The sequence below is a fragment of the Mauremys reevesii genome, linkage group 2, assembly GCF_016161935.1.
Source record: "Mauremys reevesii isolate NIE-2019 linkage group 2, ASM1616193v1, whole genome shotgun sequence".
Taxonomy (NCBI): domain Eukaryota; kingdom Metazoa; phylum Chordata; order Testudines; family Geoemydidae; genus Mauremys; species Mauremys reevesii.
The window spans coordinates 207,304,340-207,326,701 of record NC_052624.1 but is presented as its reverse complement, the minus strand read 5'-3'; the positions used below and the strand labels follow the sequence as shown (position 1 = coordinate 207,326,701).

Sequence of the window (22,362 nt, the reverse complement as noted above, 5' to 3'; positions counted from 1 at the left end):
CATCAACTCCAAGTGCTCCTTTATTAAACAAACTGATGAAAAACAAACTGATGATCCTTTCCTGTTCTGATTTTCACTTTGTTTTCCTTCTTTTGCAATTTAAAATAAGAATTTTGAACTCTGATCTTGACAGGTTTGACTCCTGTGTTCTTTCTGCTTCCAGTGCTATCTTTGAGAATTGCCAACAATAATGCTGGGAAAGTAGTTTGGTTTCTGTTTGAAAGTTACTGATGCAGATGTATGAAGTTTCCAAAAGAAAATGCAGGTTTATATTGCCCCAAAATGTACTGATTCTGAGGAAGTTTCAATAGCAAAAGAGTAAAAGTAAATAACTACACATGTAATGATACTACTGTTTGCCTTTTCCCATACTTTAGAGACTTAAGTAACAGCCAAAATATGAAGTGTTTTGCCCTTTTCAGAGATTAGCTGTTATTATTACTGTAGTTCCCAGAGGCAGAGGCAGGATTGAGGTCTTATTGTGTTAGATGAAACCACCACAAAGAATTCAGGACCTCTAGCCCTGAAGAGTCTACAACCTAGCCTAGGTACAGTATAGAATTTTTAATGCTGATACTTTGATACCATAATGAAATGTGATGGGTAACCTGCCACATTCTAATATCAGTCCTAAAATCAATGCCTTTCATTAGGGATGTTATGGAGTTACCAAACTAGGTCTTCTAAACTTTGTCATTCTAAGAAAATAAAAGCATCTAAACCAATCCTTTGTATGATGGATAGTATACACATTACACTTACAAAAGTAAATAAGCACAGACACTATAGGGTAAGTTATGGCCCTGACAGTAGGAACAAGTACACACCCCTAAGCAGTTATATAGTTAAAGTGTGGGTGACACAGGGATGGCTGAGGGTGCCTCATGAACTATCGTTTTTTGAAGTGTTTATGGTGAGGCAGGCTGATATTTAGACTCATAAGTGAGTTTCTGAACCTCTGGTGTGTGATTTTAATATTAAGAAAAATATGACTTTGCTGGAGAATAGTCATTCTAACTGTTTTTCTACAATGCTCTACCATCATTCACAGTCAGTTGATGTAGCTAGGAGTCCCCTTAATAACAGGGCTTATTAGTTCAGAAGGTGGGTGAGTGACTGATGACAGAAGCATATACCTAAAAGCAGAGGAAAACAATCCAAAGGAAAATGTAAAGAGTAACCAAGGTACCTCGCCACACACACACGAAATCCATTATATGGGAGGTTCTAATTCTTTTTAGGTTAAATAGGCAGACAGATGCCAGCTTTTAACAGAGGTAGGACAATTCTATGATTTAATAGCTCAGTAAATTAAATTGCAAGTTTTGATGATTATCTGGTTTGTGGACTCAATTTAAAAGAAACAGTCACCACTGCTGATTTAAAAAAAAAAAGTTGGTTTGTGCAGAAGCAAAGAAGGGCTGATATGAACCACCTTCATCCTTAAATAAACTTATTTTCTCTGGAGTATGTTATCACTCTTGCTATTTCTCAGTATATTCGGTATTCCCCAAATGAAAGACTGGAGCCAGGATCAGTGCATTTCAAATCTAGGCCCTTCTGAGGGCTGGGAGCCAAAGTTCTGATGGTATAAATTGGTGGAGCTGCATTGGCTCCAGAGAGCTGTGCCAATTTACACAAGCAGTGAATGTGGCCCTGTGTCTCAGGGGACTGCTAAGGGCCAGTGGTGGATTTAGAGTTAGTGGGGCCCTCTGCTCAGCTTCATTTTTGGGGCCCCTCCTTGGGACCCAGACAAGAAAAAACCAAACCCTCCCCTTGTCCCCTTCATCCTCCTCCTATAATAGGAAGCAAATGAAAATACATTGAGGTACCTTGATTGTTTTTGTAGTCTAACATTTTTCCACAGACCACTTAAATTGCTGAGGGTCTCGGCTGACCACTTAATCTTTCCAAATATTGTTTGTACCATTAGCTAACTATTGTAAAGCGCTTTGGATAAGAGCACTTTTTTAAAATAAAAAGTAAAAATGTTAGGGTACAGGGACTGGGGCATGGAGCACTTACCTGGGGCAGCTCCCATTTGGTGCGAGGGGTGCAGGTGGGGGTGTGTGCAGGAGTCAGGGAGGGCAGGGGCTGTGAGGGGGTGCAGGAGTCAGGGATGGGGGTGTGAGGGTGCTCCCAGCCCCTTACCCTGAGCAGCTCAAGGCTGGGGGGTAATGTGTAGGGGAATGCGGGGGCCTGCCTTTGCTCTGTCCCCATTCCATCCCCTTCCCCAAGACCCTGCCCCTTCTGCATCTCCTCCCCCGAGCATGCTGTGGCTTCACTCCTCCCCCTCACTCCTGGAGCAACCTGAGCCCCAGCAAACAAACAGCTGCTTAGCAGTAGGGGGGGAACACACTGGGAGGGGTGGGAACGCAGCACACTCTGGGGAGAAGGTGGGAGCTTGGCTGCTGGTGGGTGTGGAACCTGCAGCAGGAGCCCCAGGAGCTGGCAGGACCAAGCTTCTGCCCCTGCAGCTGCCTGGCCCTGGGGCCCCCTGTTGTTGGAGGGCCCTGTGCCAGGGCACCCTGTGTTTCACTGTAAATCTGCCTCTGCTAAGGACTACAAATCTTTTCACCTTTAGAACCCTGTGTTTCATGTTCAAATTAAGGGGCTATTCCAAAGCCAATTGAAGTCAATGGAAAGATTCCCAATAGGTTTTGGATCACTACCAGTATCAGTTTTCGAATCAGTCAATGGTAACAAAGGGATTTCCGATTACTTGAAATGGGGTTTCAGTCTAGTTGCTAGTGAACAGAGGTCCAAATCAAAGAAAACAAGAATATACAAACAGTTTCCAAACTAGTTATTCCTGAGACAATTTAATAAGGCTTTGTTCTCACTGCAATAGTTAGCTTGAGTTACTTCTCAAGTGAAAGCAGCCAGACTACCAAACACTGGAGCTATAGTGATTGGATCACATTAGCAGTTTATGAGTTGTGCTAACTCAAGAAGTAGCCTGCAGCTATATCCCCACTATATTATGTATGTGTGTGTGCAGCACTTGAGCTTAGGGTGACCAGCTGAGAATTCCAAAATAATCAGGACCGCTGCAGGGGGAGCACCTTTTCCAAGTCTTTGGCGGCACTTTGGTGGAGGATCCTTCAGTCGCTGATTGTCTTCGGTGGAGGGTAATAAACCTTGCCACCAAAGGAGGAAGTACCTGCTGCCAAAGTGGCACTGAAGACCTGGATGTGCCAGGTGAGTGTAACAACTGAAAAAGCACTCCCCCTGCTGGTCGCCGCTGCCTAAGCAACAAGGAAAAAAAAGCACCGGAAACAAAATATCAGGACACATGGTGTCCTGACAGTACTTTGGTCAGGACATGGGACAAACTGCTCGATATCAGGATAGTCCCGATTTTATCAGGATGTCTGGTCACCCTTCAGCTTCAACACCCTCTCTGGCCTACTTACTAGCTCAAGATTAAAGCACCACTTGTGCTAGAGACTTGTGCAGATGGGAGTCGAGTTAGTGGCATCACTTGAGTTATACTGCAGTGCTAACTGGAGCTAAAGACAAGCTCTAAGTAGGGGGACCAAGTACAGTATTGGCTTTGGGACTGAATCTCCCTAGACCCTTATTCTTTAGAATTAATCTTTCCACAATAGACTATGTTTAAGGAGATTTAAAAAAGACATTTTCATTTCTACTGACTGATGCACCTGTTCTGGTGTCTAGGGGCCTGATCTTGCCATGGGATCTGCCAATGCAGTCCCCTGTACCTGTGCAGAGCCTACATTAGGAGATTCCATTGCAGGTCATGGACTTAGGGATGTCAGTCTGGAACCTTTTGAGAGCAAACTCATACTTACTAAAAAGAAAGTTGAGGCCTCGCCAAGGCTTTTAGGGGCAAGATTTCTCTCTCATCTTGGTTTATTGTTGAGTCTAAGCAGTGCTACATAAATGCTGTAAGAGATTAGTAGCATTAGGATACAAGTGATAAGCCTTCCCCCTCTCCTTTAAGCTACCTTACGTGGGCAGACCCCTAGAGTCAGTGGGGCGCCATGAAGTTGGAAGAAGCCGCCTGCCTGTAACTTAGTGGAAAAGAACCTTGTCAAATGCATTTGCATTTTCTTTAGTCCTTTTCAAATACATATTTTTAAATAGCTTGTTTTCTTTTATTAGAAAAGAACAAAAAACTTGCATTACTCACTAATGACATTTCAGGAAACAGAATGCTAAATAAAGTAATACACAAGGATGGAAAGCCAAGCCAAAAAACCCCTTAGTCTAAAATCTGAAGAGTGGGACAAAAGGAGACAAAACTCCCTCTGCGTGCAGTGCCTCCAGATTCCATGTCCCGGTTGAAATGCTTTTTCATTGATGAGTAATGATCCTGCTGGTGATTTTTAAGAAGCTTTTAAACAGAAGTGCTGAGGAGCACTGCACTGCATCGCATAGGGTAGACAGCACTGAGGCAGACAATCAAAGGATGCTTTCACTGAAATGAGAAATGGTTCTGCAGCCAAGTGCTGTTCTGTCATGGTCTTCTCCTCTCCCGCTGTACAGCATTTAACTGTAGTCTTTTACATGCTGTTCAATTAGGATTTTTTTTTTTAAAAGAAATTTGTCTGCAGTCAAGATGAAGAACCATAGTAAGTCTTGTGGTGACGGTGCCAGTTAGACTGATGAATGTGAAAGTCTGAGTGGGGCGGGGTGCGGGAGAGGGCAGGGAAGTGGATTCTTCTAGCTGAGTTAAAAAGAAACAAGCTGGGAAAACAACCAACCAACCACCAAGCATTGTGAGTGGAAGAGCTCTGCCAGGAGTTAAAAGAAAGATGTTCAAAAGCTAATGTTGGTATTGTGCACTTCAATAGCAGCCAGAGAGTCAGCCAACTTCTTACACAGAGCACACAGCAGTGGCAGAGTGTTGAACATACTATCATTATAGTAAAAGAAATAGGACTAGAGGCTGAAATTGCTGGTTTAATTAAAGCAATAGACAAAGGTTCTGAAACATCTTCACTGAATCATTTTCCAAAGCTCAGTTCTGGTGACCAGTAAAGACAGAGGCATGCGGAAGCTCTCCCTACTGTTATGTGACTTTTAATTGAGATTTAGGACCAGATTTTAGGTTAAAAACAAAAAAGAGTCCGGTGGCACCTTATAGACTAACAGAAGTATTGGAGCACACTCTTTGGACTTCAAAGAGAAACTGCTGAACTTCAGTTCATTTGCAAATTTGACACCATCAGCTCAGGATTAAACAAGACTGTGAATGGCTAGCCAACTACAAAAGCAGTTTCTCCTCCCTTGGTGTTCACACCTCAGCTGCTAGAAGAGGGCCTCATCCTCCCTGATTGATCTAACCTTGTTATCTCTAGGCTGATTCTTGCCTGCATGTTTATACCTGCCTCTGGAAATTTCCATTACATGCATCTGACAAAGTGGGTATTCACCCACGAAAGCTTATGCTCCAATACTTCTGTTAGTCTATTAAGCGACCAAGTCCTGTGGCACCTGTTACAGATCCAGACTAACATGGCTACCCCTCCAATACAGATTTTAGGTTGTGACTCTACCAAGTTTCTGCAAGTGCCTCTGCATTTGCCCAGGCAAACATACACATGCAACTTTTAAACATCTGAAAACCTACTTGGGTACAAATGTTAGAATTTGTAGCCACAAAACCCATTTGTCTTTATAATATTTTACAGGAGCAAATTGTAAGCTTGTGCCCACTGCCCCTCTAGGTGATAGGATTTAAGGCCAGAAGGGACCCACTAGAACTAGTTGACCTCTTGTATGGAACAGGCCACTGACACCACCCAGCCATCTGCACACGAATCCAACAACCAAAATGAGACCAAAGTATTGTCTCCTGTGGATTATAGGATTTATGTGCCGCAGGCTAAGGAGGGAATCAAGAGGCCCTTGTAACGGCAGGGAAGTGATTAAGTGAGATATGCCCAGATAATCCTGGCAAGTGACCAGCATCCACATGCTGCAGGGGAAGATGAAACCCCCCCAAGGTCATTGCTAGTCTGACCTAAGGAAAAATTCCTTCCTGACCACACACATGGAGATCAATTAGACCCTGAGCAAGAACCAGCCAGCCAGAGAGAGAGAGAGAAAGAATGTTCTGTACCACTTCATAGCCCTGGCTCTCACTGTCAATATCTCATTTCCAGACATGGCCATCCCTGAAGCTTCAGCTGAAGGAGGGGTAGGGGGAATCCCTTCTGAGCACAGCTAGTGGCTGGCTGAAACCCTGAAGCATGAGCTTTAGGAGTTTAGGACACAAGCTAGAAGTGAGCCCTCTGGCTGTTAAGCCCTGCCATCACAAGCAACCCAGTCTCAGTTGCATTCATAAATTTGGCTGGGTATTAGAACTGTTCACACAGGTGCTTGCCCTTAAGGAAAACAAGATCCTTAAAGCTAAGCAAAAAACAAACAAAGTTAAACACTGGGCCAAATCCAGCAGTCATTGCTCAAGATTTATTCAAGCAACACCTTTATTGGAACTCTGTGGGAGTTGTCTGAGTAAGTCTCACTTGGACGGCAGTATCTAGCCTTTATTTTTAAACTAGCAAATATAAACTATAAACAGGAGACTGCTGTGTGTTGGGGAAAAAGGATTGCTGGATCTGGGGAAAAATAGCAGAATTCTCAAATAAGGGAATGTCCTCAAGATGGTGATAATGGATTCCAGAGAAGACCCTCTCAAACCTTGGCTCTGTCTTGTAGGACTGGGACTAGATTGTGCCTCGTGCTGCAGGATAAGCAATGGGTAAGGCGGCCTAAGGATCCTTCCATTAATGGTGTATGTGCAATATTCCCCAACTAGACTCCATGCACTGGCTCAGCTCCATTAGTCAGCGCATAGGAGCCATTGTCCCTCCCTCATCCTTTGCCTCCTCAATCCTCTGAAGTTTTAGCTCACTGAGATATGATCCAAAGCCCTTTGAAGTCAATGGGCAAAGTGTCCATTGACTTCAACGGTCTTGGGAACACAAGGGCCAAGATATTCTTGGCCTCTATCTCAATGGTTAGATTGAAGGATCTTTGTGCCCTTGCTTTGGCCCTGCACTGCTTGGGTTAATTTAGCCTTTAATTCCAAAAGCTTGTGAAAAGAGCTCAATGTTTAATCAATGAATTTAATTAAAATCAGAATTCAATATTATAATAGAGTGATGGGATCATGGCATTTTGTTTTCACTTTGTTTACGCAGTATCAGTTACTCTTTGGGTATGCCTTATGCTGTCATGAGCTTGTCTGGACAAATTTCCAAGTTTATTTTTAAAGTATTTGTTCATACTTCAGATGAAGTTCCTCCTCTATGCTATTCATCAGTGAATCACTATGAATCAGTTACTCTGAATTTACAAACTTAGGTAGCAATTGTGTGTTTGTTTGAATCTTTCCTTGACTAATTACATTCAGCTTTAGCATCTCCCCCCTCCCTCATACACACTTTTCACTAAGATCCTGTTATATAATTTTACAGCTAAGTTGATTGGAACATAAGGGAGACAATGAAATATGGCCAAGTTTACAGAACACTTGTCTTCATTAGAAAATTAGGTAATGTTAACTACCTAACAAGTCATGCCTCAAACTGTGGACAAGGTTGATCCAGTTAGGGTGACTAGGCAGCAAATGTGAAAAATTGGGACAGGGGGTGGGGGATAATAGGAGCCAATATAAGAAAAAGACCCCAAAACCAGGACTGTCCCTATAAAATTGGGACATCTGGTCACCCTAGATCCAGTGGGTCTAGTGTATTTAGACTTTCAGAAAGCCTTTGACAAGGTCCCTCACCAAAGGCTCTTAAGCAAAGTAAGCAGACATTGGCTAAGAGTGAAGGTCTTCTCATAGATCAGTAATTGGTTACAGGACAGGAAACAAAGCATAGGAATAAATAGTCAGTTTTCAGAATGGAGAGAGGTAAATAGTGGTGTCCCCTTGGGGTCTGTACTGGGACCAATACTGTTTTAACAGATCATTTATGAATATGTTGAAAAGGTAGACCAGTGGTCCAACGCGGTGCCCACGGGCACCATGGCGCCCGTGGGGGCATCTTAATGCACCCGCGTCCTGGCCCCCAGGAGAGCACCTGCCGAAATGCTGCCGAATTTCAGCGGCATTTCGGCAGGGGCGCCTCTCGATGACAACGCTTGTCACCAACAAGTGACATCGAGAGGCGTCGCTCCCGAATTTTGGCAGCGACGCCTCTCAATGACGTCACTTGTCGACGGCAAGTGGCGTCGCTGCCGAAATGCTGCGAAAATTTGGCGGCATTTCGGCGGTGCTCCACCGCCGCAGTGGTCCTTCATCTGGCACCTGCCAGACGAAAAGATTGGGGACCACTGAGGTAGACAGTGAGGTGGGAAAGTTTGCCAATGATACAAAATTACTCAAAGCAGTTAAGTTCAAAACAGACTGCAGAGACTCACAAAACTGGGTGACAGGGCAAAAAAATGGCAGATGAAATTCAATGTTGATAAATGCAAAGTAGTGCACATTGGGAAAACAATCTTAACTATACATACAAAATGATGGGATCTAAATTAGCTGTTACCAATCTAGAAAGATCTGGTATCATTGTAGATATTTCCCTGAAAGTCTCTGTTCAACATGCAGTGATAGTCAAAAAGGCAAACATAGGAACAATTAGGAGGGATAGATAACACAGAAAATATCATAATGCCACTATATAAATCCATGGTACACCCACATCTTGACTGTGTGCAGATCTGGTCACTCCCTCCCTCTGAAAAAAATATTGGAATTGGAAAAGGTACAGAGAAGAGCAACTAAAATGATTAGGGATATGGAACAGCTTCTGTATGAGAGAGATTAAACAGACTGGGACTATTCAGCTTGGAAAAAGAGATGATTAAGGTGGGGGAATGATAGCAGTCTATAAAATCTTGACTGGTGTAGAGAAAGTGGATAAGGAAATGTTATTTACTCCTTCACAACACAAGAACTAGGGATCACTTAATGAAATTCATAGTCAGCAGGCTAACAAACAAACAAACCACACACAGAAGTACTTCACACAACACAGAGTCAACCTGTGGAACTCTTTGCCAGGAGATGTTCTAGTTTTGGCCTTCCCAAACAGGGCTTTAAAAAAAACCCCACACACACCATGGGCCTCTGGCTGCTGTTGATTTGCATTAGTTATGTTACCCTTCTTTAATAACTGAGTCCCAGATCAGCTGCTCCATTATCTTGTCTGGGGTCAGACTGACCCAGGTAATTATAGGCCTGTCAGTCTGTTTACCCTTTTAAAATATTGGCACAACATGAGCTTTCTTCTAGTCTTCTGAAACTTACAGTATTGAAAATCATTCTTAACTGTCCACTGAGCTCCTCAGCTGGCTCTTTTAAAATGCTTGGATGCAAGTGGAATGGAAAGAGAAAAGCAACAAAGTCCTGTGGCACCTTATAGACTAACAGATGTATTGGAGCATGAGCTTTCATGGGTGAATACCCACTTTGTCAGACATCTGACAAAGTACGTATTCACCCACGAAGCTTATGCTCCAATACATCTGTTAGTCCTGTGGCACCTTATAGACTTTGTTGCTTTTTAACAGATCCAGACTAACATGGCTACCCCTCTGATACATGGAAAGAGAAGTATCACATGATATGATATACATCTGTTTTACCTCAACTACAGAACAGAAATATTTATTGAACACATCTGTCTTTTCTGCATTAATATTGATAATTATACCATTTCCATCTAGTAGTTGACCAAATACCATTTAGGATGCTTTGTGTACTTAAAACTCCTCCTTATCCTTAACCCTGCTGACCATAGATTTCTCCTCATCTCCCTTATCTGCCATACCTACCTTCTGATGTATATTCATTGCTATCGATATATATCATTTCCCCTCTAAACCAGGTTATTTAACTATTACAGACTTCTTCCTTGAGTGTGTTTTTTTAGTATCTGGTAACGTGTTCTTAAACAGTTCCCAATCATTCACATTTCTGATTAAATTCTTCCTCCCAGCTGATTTGGCTCATAATTCAGCTTTGTGAAATTTTCCCTTTTAAAGCACCAAGTATCTATATTACTGGTCTGGAGTTTATTCTGTTTGCACATAATGTGATCAAGTCATGATCATTTGTAGCTACACTACCATTATTTAGTTCTGTGATCAGTTCCTCCATCAGAGAAGATGCTCTAATACAGAATTCCCCTTTGCTGGGTGCAACATTTTTTGCATTAGGAAATCTTCTGTGGTCATGAATTTCAAGGACGTTTTAGTACTGACAGCGGGAGACCTCTAGCATGTCACTCAAACTGAAGTCCCTCATGAACATGCAACTTTTCTGCCTACACATTGATGGGTGTATAAGGAGCTGGTCATCCTGTTCTGTGATTTGGTGGTCTGAAGCAGACACCAACTAATACCCCATCTTGTGCTTTTCTGTTATAGATCATGTTCTTCTGAATCATCAGTGACTTGGAAACTGGTAATGCCATTTTTGACAGAGTGCCACTCTCCCTCCCCTTTTGACCACCTGATCCTTCCTAAATAAATTGGAACCATTAATTTTCACATTCCAATCATGCTGCTCATCCCACCAGGTTTTGGTAATACCAGGTAGATTCCATTTTTTTTGCTGGAGTTTTTCCCAGCTGCCTCCCCTCTACTACAGGAGGTGTCAGCAGCCTCTGGCATGCGGCTCGCCAGGGTAAGCACCCTGGTGGGCCGGGCCAGTTTGTTTACCTGCTGTGTCGGCAGGTTTGGCGGACTGTGGCTCCCACTGGCTGCGGTTCGCCATCTCAGGCCAATGGCAGTGTCGGGAAGCCGCGGCCAGCACATCCCTTGCCCACACCACTGACCCCATTGGCCTGGGATGGCAAACCATGGCCAGTAGGAGCCACAGTCCGCCAAACCTGCCGATGTGGCAGGTAAACAAACTGGCCCAGCCCGCCAGGGCACTTACCCTGGCGAGCCGTGTGCCAGAGGTTGCCGACCCCTGTACTAGAGCTTCTCATGGAGGGGGGAAAAATGCTCCCCTGGCAGGGAGCTGCCCTATCTCCCCTCTATTAGAGCCTTTCCCTACTGGGGGAGTCTTTTCCTGCAGAGGGGAAAGGCTTCTGCAGCAGGAAGGCATCAGGACATGGCTGCTAAAAATAGCAGTCTAGATGGAGAGGCACAGCTTGTAATAGAATGCTAAGCAGTATTATATGGTTCAGCCACTAGGTGACACTGTGCATTAAAATACCTTATTGAACCAAACCTCAGCCATACCTGGCAGAGCACTGAAGGATCTTATGATGAACACATCTGGTGTGTATAAGCAAACCCTGTAACTGGTCCATATCTGATATGGAAGAACATGACATGGTATCAGGAGTAAACTAAGAAAAGAAACAGATAACAGCAACAAATGTTGTAGGATCTTGTTAGTGTGCAACTCTTCAATGCTCCAGAGAACTTCAGCTTTAACAACCCTTCAGAATGGACAGATAATAATTAGAGATATACCTATCTCCTAGAACTGGAAGGGACCTTGAAAGGCTATCAAGTCCAGTCCCCTGCCTTCACTAGCAGGACCAAGTACTGATTTTTGCCCCAGATCCCTAAGTGGTCCCCTCAAGGATTGAACTCACAACCCTGGGTTTAGCAGGCCAGTGCTCAAACCACTGAACTATCCCTCCCCCCATGAGAAACTGTATTTTATAAGATTTCAAATTGCAAACAAACTGGAGCTATACAGGTATCTTTAATTTATGCTACAGGGAAGAAGGTAGAGCCTATTTAAGTCTTTTGACTTTAAAGATGACAGTCACAAAGATGACTATGAATGGGTTCTGGTGATGTTGGATGTGTACTTATACCTCAGAGAAATGCTGTTTATGCAAGAGCTTGTTTTCACCAGAGAATTCAAGAACCAGGGGAAAATGCTCAATGTTTTAGAAGAGCCCTGCAGACATTGGCTGAAAACTGATTTTGGCAATGCAAATTGTGAAAATATCAGAAACAGGCTGGTTATGGGATAATGGATGAAAACCTTTCACAGCAGCCACAAGTGAAGAGATTTAACCCTAGCCACAGCTAGAGAGCAAAGCTATCTGGACTGGTGAAACTGCAAAACCTAGAGCTACTTGACAAATTTGAGAAGCTAGAAACTGTAAACAGACATTTGATCATTAAAAGTTATCATAAAACCCCTGAGGCAAGGAGAGAGAACTAGGCTATTAGGGACAAATTCCAGCCTACATGCACAAGGTGTGAAAAAAGTCATCTCTCAAGAGATTCAAGTCCAGCCAATGGTACACAATACAATAAATATGGACATTTTGCAGCTGTTTGCTGCACCAAAGGACTCAGGGAGTTGACTCATTACAGACAATCAAGAGACATTGTTTCTGTGATCTATTACTAGTGATGGCATAGAGCCCATTTGGAGAGTGAAACTGAATATTCATGACAAGACTATTAATTTTAAAATTAATTCAGGAGCTGATGTCAGTCATCTCAGAAAAGACTTACAATCACCTTCAATCCCCTCCCAGAGGGGAAGTCACCTGACATCTCTGATTAGCCCTGGACATATTCTGAACTGCATGGGCCAGTTCACCACAGAAACAACTTACAAAGACAAAAGCTATGCATTCAGAGTGCACATGATCAAAGGTTCAAAGACTAGCAACCTTCTCAGATGCAATGTGGCAGCCAGAATGGGCCTAGTGATAATGGTAGAAGAACTTTAAGGATATTGGACTTCTAAAAGGTGATCTAGTACACATCAACTTGAGAGAATGCTGAACCATACAGTGAACAAATATCCCTACTAGATAGACCTTGGAAGAGACTAGCTGCAGATTCATGCAAATTCAGAAGACCCTAATACCTGGCTGTCATGAACTATTTTTCCAGGTATATACTTGAAAGACATAACATGTTGCACTGTTATTGATACACTTCAGTCATTCTGGAATACTGAAGTCAGCAGGACAAATGGACCACAATTTACTGCAGCAGAATTCAAGTAATTCTGCACAAAATATGCTATTGATCATATTAGCAGTCCACATTACCCACAAGCAGAGCTGTAACTAAGCATATTAGGGCACCTTACAGGGGACACATGGGGGCATGCAGAGTCACTTGACCCCTCCTCACACCTAATTTGTTTCCATTTAGCACAGAGGTTTTTAAACTGATGTGTGTGTTAAAACTGTCACCTGTTGCCAGGAACCAGGGTGTAATGTCAAAAACCACTACTGCCAGAGTTGGCTACCACTAGCAACATCTATGGATGTTCTCTTTTGCTGCGCTGTCACAATTTGCTACCACTCACCTTTCTCACTGTCTGTAGCAAACTGTGACAGGGATCAGCCACCACAATTTGGTACCCCTAGTCCAGAGAGTGACAAACCTGAGGGAGCAAATTGTGGTGGATGGTTGATGTACCCACAGTGTGCCACACTGGTAAGCACTCTCACTGATGCAAGGAGCCAAGCAGGAACATGCATAAGTAACATACTAACTGTTGAGACTGTATGCTGACGTAACATGAGTTAATGCAAGTTTGTAGTGTAGATATGGCCTTAGGTATATGAATTGTTTGGAAGAGTAACAGAAAAATGAGGCTAGGCCAAGATTCACACAGGGATTTCAGTTCCTACTTTTGTGGATATGGGCCTCCTGCACCCTAAATGCTTAGGAACAAAAAAATGCACATAAGAACCCAATATATATATTTTTTTAATTTTCATGACTTGGGTGTCTAACTCATGATTTTTGAATTCTTGGGGTTGTCAAGCAATCTTGGCATTGTAGGAGTGTGTTCATTATGTTGTGAAATGATAACTGGGTTAAAAAAAGAATTGGATACATTCCTGGAATATAGGTCCATCAATGGCTATTAGCCAAGATGGTCAGGGATGAAACCCTATGCTCCAGTTGTCCATATCCAGAGTCTGACTGCCAGAAGCTGGGAGTGGATGACAGGATCACTTGATGACTGCCTGTTCTGTTCATTTGCTATGGAGCATCTGGCACTGGCCACTGTTAAACAGGATACTGGTTTTATGGACCATTACTGACCCAGTATGGCCATGCTTATGTTCAGTAAAACTTACATTCGATTGTCTTTGAGAAGGTTTTAATAGGAGATCGTATATGGCCCTTAGTGAATATTTGGGAGCCAAGTTGTACACATGAGCATTGACATGTGAAAAAGACAGAAGGCTGGATTGAGAGGCCAAACAGTGGAGAAAGGCAATCCCCTTTGGTGGATCAAAGGAAAATGATATTTTGACACCAGGCTAGGAAATCAGTCGGCCTGGAAGTCACATGAATGAACTTGTGCTATAAAAATAAAAATTAAAAAAATTAGAATTAAACAGTCCAAATTAAAAAAAAAAACACAGTAAAATATAGGAAGTGCTATACTAGCAACACAGGTGTCATTGCTAAAATTACTAGCAACTATTTAAATATTTTCAATTATTTGCTATTAAAATATAAGTTAAATGGCACAATGACATCCAGCCACACAATGCTGACAAAGGTAAATTTTTTACTCTTAGCACTTCATCACATTTTAAAAAGTAAACAAATAGGAGAAGCAAAACTATATTTAAAATGGATTGCAAGAAAGGGAGGGCAATTCAGGGAATCACAGCAGCAGATAAGACATTTGTGAACTGCTTGGAGACTTTATACAGACATATAAACTGATAAGGGATTATTTTAAATACTCAAAGTGTGACAGTTTTTGGGCGGTGTATGTCGAAATAGCTCACTGAATCAAGTTTCCTGTAGCATCCTCTATCTGATGTAACATACTGAGAAGAGCTGCCTTGTGTAGGCATTGGGATACCTGTGCCTTTAAGAACAGAGCCCTGAGAAGCAGGCGCTGAGACTACTGTCCTGAGAGAGAATAAAAAAGCCCCTCTCCACCACACCTTATTTTTGCAAGCAGCTCATCCCATTGGGGTAACTGTTACCCCCTCCGGCCCTCCCTGTTCCAGGGTTTTGCCCTCTACCACCATCTGGCAGTGCCTCATCCCTGGGCTTAACCCCAGCTCCTACCCCCTCTTCCTGATTTTACCCCTCAGCCCATCTCCTGCCCCTGCCTCCAGTTTTACACCTTCATGCAGTCATTGCTGCCTGAGCACAGACTCTGCCCATCCCCCTCTCCAATTTGCTCCCTTTGCCCACTTTTAACCTCGGAAAGGAAGCAGATTTTAATCCTCAGCGAGGGCAGCAGCTTCACCAGATGTTACTGAGCCTGCTCAGTGTGAGCCAAGCAGTGCCTGCTGCAGTCCTAGTGCTGGGGAAAACCTGCTCTGGCCAATGTCACTGGGCCTTATCCTGCCTGGGAAGTGCTGAAGTTGCTGGGCCTGATCCTGCACACCACCCCATTTTTGCACCCCTGCCAGCTCTGTGCTCCTGCCCCACTTGTCCCATCCTAATTATGGCCCTGCCAACAAGTGACTAGAGAAGTTGAGAGCTGTACAGCCAGCCAAGAAAATCCTACAGCAAGAATATCCATTCTTTGCTCTTGTGAGTTACAGATCAACACCAATAGCAGCTACTGAATATGAGCCAGAACAGCTCCTTATGGGAAGACAACTCAGAACTCCTGTTCCAGTTTTGGAAAAGAACCTGTTTCCGAAGTGGCTAGACATGGAGGGTAGCCAAACCAGATTAAAAAAAGGCTACAATAGCTTACAAACATTTTTACAACAGACATTGCTCACTTAGAGAGCTGCCAGGTCTAGAACCCAGATGACTGTGTGTGTGTCAAATTGGATGGAGAAAAAGGATGGACAATTCCAGCTGTCAAAGAAAAATAATTCAGTGCCCAAATCATATGCAATTGAGACCAACAGTGCACAGTTCAACAGAAACCATCGACATCTGTCCTTTCTGAAGAACAAACTGCAGAAAAACATTAGAGGTCAGATGCAGAACAAGAAAACTCAAAAAACCCAAAGCAACCACAGCCAGTTGTTGCAACTAACGGACAGCCAGATGAGAAAGTTATGCTTTTGTGTTGTGTAACTGGAAAGCCATTAGGATTCAGAGACATTTAGACTGATCCATATTGAACTTCAAGGATAGTGTATAATTTGTAAGTGGTAGGAATGCAGAACTTAATAGAATGCTAAACTGTATTATACTGTTCAGCCACTAGATGGCACTGTGCATAAAAGACAACTGAACTCAGCCATACCAGGCCAAGCATTAGAGAATCTGATGATTAAGGCTACGATTTAGTCACCGAGGTCACAGAATCCATGACTTCCAGCGACCTCTGACATCAGCCAGTGGTGGTCAGGAACTTCAGGGTCCCCCGCCACCCATGGGGGAAGGGATCTGCATGGTACCCCTGCTGCCTCTGGCAATCCCTGTAGTGCCAAGACCCCCATCATGGGCAGTGAGGTACCCTGCAGCTCCTGGCCACCACAGGTGGCAGAGAACCCCCAAGTTCCTGGCCCCCATGGGAAGCAGGGCACCCTGCAACTCACAGCCTCCCATGGGCAGCAGGGGACCCTTGGGGCTGCAGGCAGCTCGGGAACCTGCAGTCCCCAGCTGCTGCAGGCAGCTCCTAGCCCCTGTGCAGTTGCCCTGTTTCAGATGGTGTGGGGACCCTCAGAGCCCAATTTTGTCAGGGATATTTTTAGTAACAGTCACAGACAAGTCACAGGCTTCTGTGTATTTCTCCTTAGCTGTGACCTGACTGACTTAATATTCACGACAAAATCTCAGCCTTACTGATGAACACATCTGGTATATAGAAGTGAGCGTTGTAGCCAGTCCATATCTGGTACAGGAGTACATGACACAGCTTGGGCAAGTAGAGGGTCATGTACAGTCTGTATTTGCATACCCACACCCTTCAGGTATGTCTTCACTTGCCTAAGCTGGTCCTCACTGGCTACATTGCTATTTATATCCCTGTGCGCAGGGGAGGGTGGGGGGGGAGGAAGAGGAGAAGGGGGAAGTGCATATGTACTCTATACACTGCCAAAAAAGTGTAGCCATACCTCAGACGTTGGGGAGAGGGGCTTATGCCTCTTCCATGAAAAGGGTGGTTGGTAGGGAAGCCTAGACCCTCCCTCTCCACTGGGCTCTGACCCAAGGCCCTACAAGAGGCAGTGATAATGAACACCCCAGAGAGATTTGGGGGTCTCACTGGGCCACTTCCTACCACTTGCTTCCCACAAGGTCTCAGAGTCCAGCAGAAAATAGAAAACCCCCTGAATCTTCAGCCCAGCTGGGCTCAGCTGTAGCCTCTTTTCTTGCAGGCTAGCCCCAGCTTCACACTGTCCCTGCCTGGGATCTGTTGCACTCTCCCTCTATCCAGGAGATCAGGCAGGCTGCAGTCCCTGATCAGTCTTCTAGCTCAGGATTCAGCCCCCAGGCTTCTCTCAGACCAAGAGAGAACTCCCGGCTACCTCTCACCAGGGTCTTCTACCGGACCCAATATGGCCTGGGGTAGCTACTGGTTGCAGTAAGGACTTCTGCTCTTGCTCAGGAGCTCTCAAGATAGGGGCAGACAGAACTAGGACAGATGTTTGGCTCCCTTGGAAGCTCCTCTTCCAGCTGGAGCAGGTTTTGCAGGGTGGAGTCACTTGGGCCCAGAACTGCTCCTTAATCCCTTCTGTCCCAGTCAGGTGTTTATACACCCCCATCCCAGACTTACAATCCTGTTGTGCAATCCATTATTTTCTCTGAATCTTCTGCTGGTTGATTACTTCTGGCTGAAAGTTTATGGTTGGTGGTTGTTTAGTTCCAAATAGCACTAATCTTCTGTGGGGTGACCCACATCTCTTATTTCTAATTTCAAGGGCATAATATGTACAAATGAAATGGCAACTTTAGTATAGGTGATGTCAGGGACTGGGGCATGAGTGGTTTGACCTAGTGGTAAGAGCCAGGACCAGACACCAAGATTCAGTGCCAGAGTCAGGAAACAGGAGACAAGCCAAGGATCAGAGCCAGAGTCAGGATTCAGGCTAGGGCATAGAGCCAGAACAGACCACAGCAAGACAGGAACAAGGCAGGAGTATGTCTGGAGCAAGGCTAGCACAGGAGAGATCATGACCACTGAGTAGCCACCAACAGGCTCTTGTTGCTGAGCTTAACTTCAGACCTGTTGGCTCCTTGGCCGGCCTATCCAATTGGCTACAATCAGGCAATTCAGCAGGCCAGCTGGGCTCATTAACCAGCCTGAGGGCTGAACCAGCATCCCCAGGCTCAGGGGAACTTATGCCCATGGTTCCTGAAAGATGACCTCTATTTGTGCACATATAATTTACGCACTGTCATTCTAAATGCATGACTCGCAAAAATGACGTGTGTGAACCCTATTTGTGCATGAAACCAAGTGCAAGTTTAGGGCAGATGGGTTTTTGACTATGTACAGGTAGAATTTATGAATGAGATTTTAAAAAACAAGAGCCTAATGTCCATATTTATGCATGTAAGTGCGGCCGGATTTTCAAAAGTGCTCAGCACTCAGTTTTCATTGACTTCAATGGGACATGTGCCCTCTATACAAGCTGCTGGATTCTCAGCACTTTTGAAAAATCAGGCCATCCAATTAGGTGTCTTAATAGAGATTTAGGTTCCTCATTAAAAAGATATTGGCCTGTATGATTAGGGTCATCTACTAATCTATTTCATTTTATTTAGATATTATTATGAGATGAGTGAAACCTTGTTATGGGTTAATTTAAAACCTCATTGAGATTAGTGGATGCAAACACACCCTTCAATTAATGTAACTAAGGGTTACTAATAACCACAGTCCCCCACCAAAAACACAAGGGCTATGTAAATCTGCCCAGGAGATTTGGACTGTGCGAGCAGAGGGGTTTCTGCTGATTGTTTTGAGTGAAGGTGTGTTTGTAAAAGGGAGTCTGACAGTGAGAGAAGGGAAAAGGCTAAAGACAGAACAACAGTCTGAAGGAATCAAGCAGAAGCCTGTAAGCATGGTGTGACCTGAAGAGAAACAGATTTTTGGGTCATCTGAAAGGTTGCTTGGACCTGTAAGCTAAGAAACTAGTCCTTTTGCATTTGGAGAAGCAGGAGTTTGTACTTGTAGATAAGTAAGGCTGTATCAAAGAAGATACCAGACTCCATCAGTAGTTTCAACTCTCAAGCAGGCCCCAAATTTTGACTAGCACACTGGTCAAAAAGGGGTCACATTATCTTATCAGTGAACGGATCATTCATATGAAGGGAGGGATCAAGTGTTGGATGAAAGGTGGATGGGTAGAGGCTGCAACTAAAACTGCATACCTCAATGAGGGAAAATTGGTGTGTCGTAGGGTTCACTCACCAGAGCAGCACCTCCTGCTGGCAGTCTTGGGGATTAGCTCTCTCAGGCAGTGCACCTGGTGTCTGTCCTGTTACCATCTCCACCTGCAGACCCACCTCAGTCCAAGTACTGCAGCATCCTCTTCCTGACTTAGACCTGCAGCTAAGTCACTGTCCATGTTTTCCCCCTTCCAGAGGGGAAGTATCTCCCACTCCAGTCCAGTCACTTCTCCAGTGGCAAATGGGAGGGGGCCAGGGGAGAGACCTGGGCCCACACACTACTCCAGGTCCCAGCCTCTCCTTAACTTCTCCACCAGTGCTGCTTCAACTCCCTGGCAGGGCCGCCCAGAGGATTCCGGGGGCCCGGGGTCTTGGGCGCGGGCCCCCTTCCCGACCGACCGCGCCGCCAAGTGCCGGAGCCGCGCCGGCGCCCCCCCCGCCCTACCGCCGCCGGACGGGACCGCCCGCGCGGCGCGGGTCTCGTAGGGGTAATTGGCGGGCCCGCGCGGCGCGCAGGCGGGCGCCGGCGGCGGGTCCCGGAACGGGGGGGCCGCCCGCCCCCCGGGCTCTGGCTGCGGCGCGCCGCCCTCCCCCGCCCCCCCCGCCCTCCCCCGCCTCCCGCTCGCGTCTCCGGCGGGAGCCGCCGCTCCCGCGCTCAGCGCCGCGTGGGGAGGCGGGGCTGGGAGCTCCTGCGCGGCGGAGGCATCTGCCCGCCCCCCCCCGCGCCCTCTGCGGGGGGCGGCGGCCCTGCTCCCTGGGCCACTTCCCTGCAGCCCCAGCACCTTCTTCACCGGGCCTCAAGCCTGCAAATCCCAGCAGCCAGCCAGGAGCTTTCACTAGCTCCCCAAGTCTCTGCTAGCAGCTTCCTGCAGCCCTCTAGAAACCCCATCCTCTCCCTTGGGCTCCCTGTAGAAACTGACCCTACTTTGCCCTCCATCTTCCTTTTATGTGACCTGCTGGGCTCTGATTGGTTGCTCCATGCAGTCTCTCTATGATTGGATGCCCCCTGTGCAGCCTCCCTAGGCTTCTTTTAACTCCTTCTTTGCTGGTGAACTCCAAGCATTCAAATTTCTGAAAACACTAAACCAGTGGTCACCAACTGGTCAATTGCAATTGACTGGTCAATCCTGGAGACTCTCTCAGTTGATCGCGATCGCTGGCCACTAAAAGTCCAGCAGCGCAGCAGGGCTAAGGAAGGCTCTTTTCCTGCTCCGGCCCCACACCGCTCCTGGAAGTGGCCAGCATGCCCCCGTGGCCCTGGGGATGGAAGGGCCGGGGTCTCCACGTGCTGCTCCTGCCTGCAAGCACTGCCCCCACAGCTCCCATTGGCTGGGAACAGGGCACTGTGGCCAATAGGAGCTGCAGGGATGGTGTCTGCAGAAAGGGGCAGCGCAAGAAGCCACGTGCCCCCCAGGGGTCACAGGGGTGAGTTTGCCCCTTCCAGGAATGGCGTGGGGACGGGGCAGGCAGGGAACCTGCCTTAGCCCTGCTGCGCCACCGACTGGGAGCTGCCCTAGGTAAGTGCTGTCCGGTGGGAATGCACACACCCCAACCCCCTCCCCTCTCCTGGAATCAGCACCCCATATCCCCTTCTTCACCCTGAACCTGCTCCCAGAGCCAGCACCACATGCCCCCTCCTGCACTCCAACACTTTGCCCCAACCCAGAGCTCCCTCCTGCACTCAAACTTCCTCCCAGAGCCTGCACCCCCTCCTACAGCCAAACTCCCTCCCAGAGATTGAACCCCTCACCTCCCTCCTGCACCCCAAACCTCTGCCCCAGGCTGAGCCTGGAGCCCCCTCCCACACTGCAAACCCCTTGGCCCCAGCCCAGTGAAAGTGAGTGAGGGTAGGGGAGAGTGAGTGACGGAGGGGAGAATGGAGTGAGCAGGGCATGACCTCAGGGAAGGGGCAGGGCCTCGGGGAAGGGGCGGGGTAGCTCATGGGTTGCTTTTAAATTCAGAAAGTGATCTTGTGCATAAAAGGTTGGAGACCACTGGACTAAACTGATCTGTACCTCAGCAGAGATAAGATGAGATACAGAAAAGGGGAAATAAATATTTTCTCTAACATAGTGGTCCAGGCTGAGGTTGATGGTGGGGTGGAAATTGTTGAAATCATGATGGACTTCCTCAAGGGCTTCTTTTTCATGGGTCCAGATAATGAAGATGTCATCAATGTAGCACAAGTAGAGTAGGGGTGCTAGGGGACAAGAGCTGAGGAAGCATTGTTCTAAGTCAGCCATAAAAATGTTGGCATACTGTGGGGCCATGCGGGTACCCATAGCAGTGCCACTGATTTGAAGGTACACATTGTCCCCAAATGTGAAATAGTTATGGGTGAGGACAAAGTTACAAAGTTCAGCCACCAGGTTAGCCGTGACATTATTGGGGATACTGTTCCTGACGGCTTGTAGTCCATCTTTGTGTGGAATGTTGGTGTAGAGGGCTTCTACATCCATAGTGGCTAGGATGGTGTTTTCTGGAAGATCACCAATGGATTGTAGTTTCCTCAGGAAGTCAGTGGTGTCTCTAAGATATCTAGGAGTGCTGGTAGCATAGGGCTTGAAGAGGGAGTCTACACAGCCAGACAATCCTGCTTTCAGGTTGCCAATGCCTGAGATGATGGGGCGTCCAGGATTTCCAGGTTTATGGATCTTGGGTAGCAGTTAGAATACCCCCGCTCGGGGTTCTAGAGGTGTGTCTGTGCGGATTTGCTCTTGTGCTTTTTCAGGAAGTTTCTTGAGCAGATGGTGTAGTTTCTTTTGGTAACCCTCAGTGGGATCAGAGGGTAATGGCTTGTAGAATGTGGTGTTGGAGAGCTGCCTAGCAGCCTCTTGTTCATATTCTGACCCTTGAGGAATTCCTTCATGATTTCAACAACTTCCACCCCACCATCAACCTCAGCCTGGACCAGTCCACACAAGAGATCCACTTCCTGGACACTACAGTACTAATTAATTATGGCCACATAAACACCACCCTATAAAGGAAACCTACTGACAGCTATACTTACCTACATGTCTCCAGTTTTCATCCAGACCACACCACTCGATCCATTGTCTACAGCCAAGCTCTACGATACAATTGCATTTGCTC

The 22,362-nt window shown here is 45.9% G+C and overlaps 1 long non-coding RNA gene across 1 annotated transcript in view; it reads right to left on the bottom strand.

The window, feature by feature from the left end:
* Window positions 1–19,595, bottom strand: part of LOC120398570 — a 48,803-nt gene extending 29,208 nt beyond the window's left edge. Inside the window, exon 1 of the long non-coding RNA XR_005594545.1 lies at window positions 19,289–19,595. This is a non-coding gene — a long non-coding RNA (uncharacterized LOC120398570). The remainder of the gene's footprint in view (window positions 1–19,288) is intronic.
* Window positions 19,596–22,362: the final 2,767 nt, after the last annotated feature.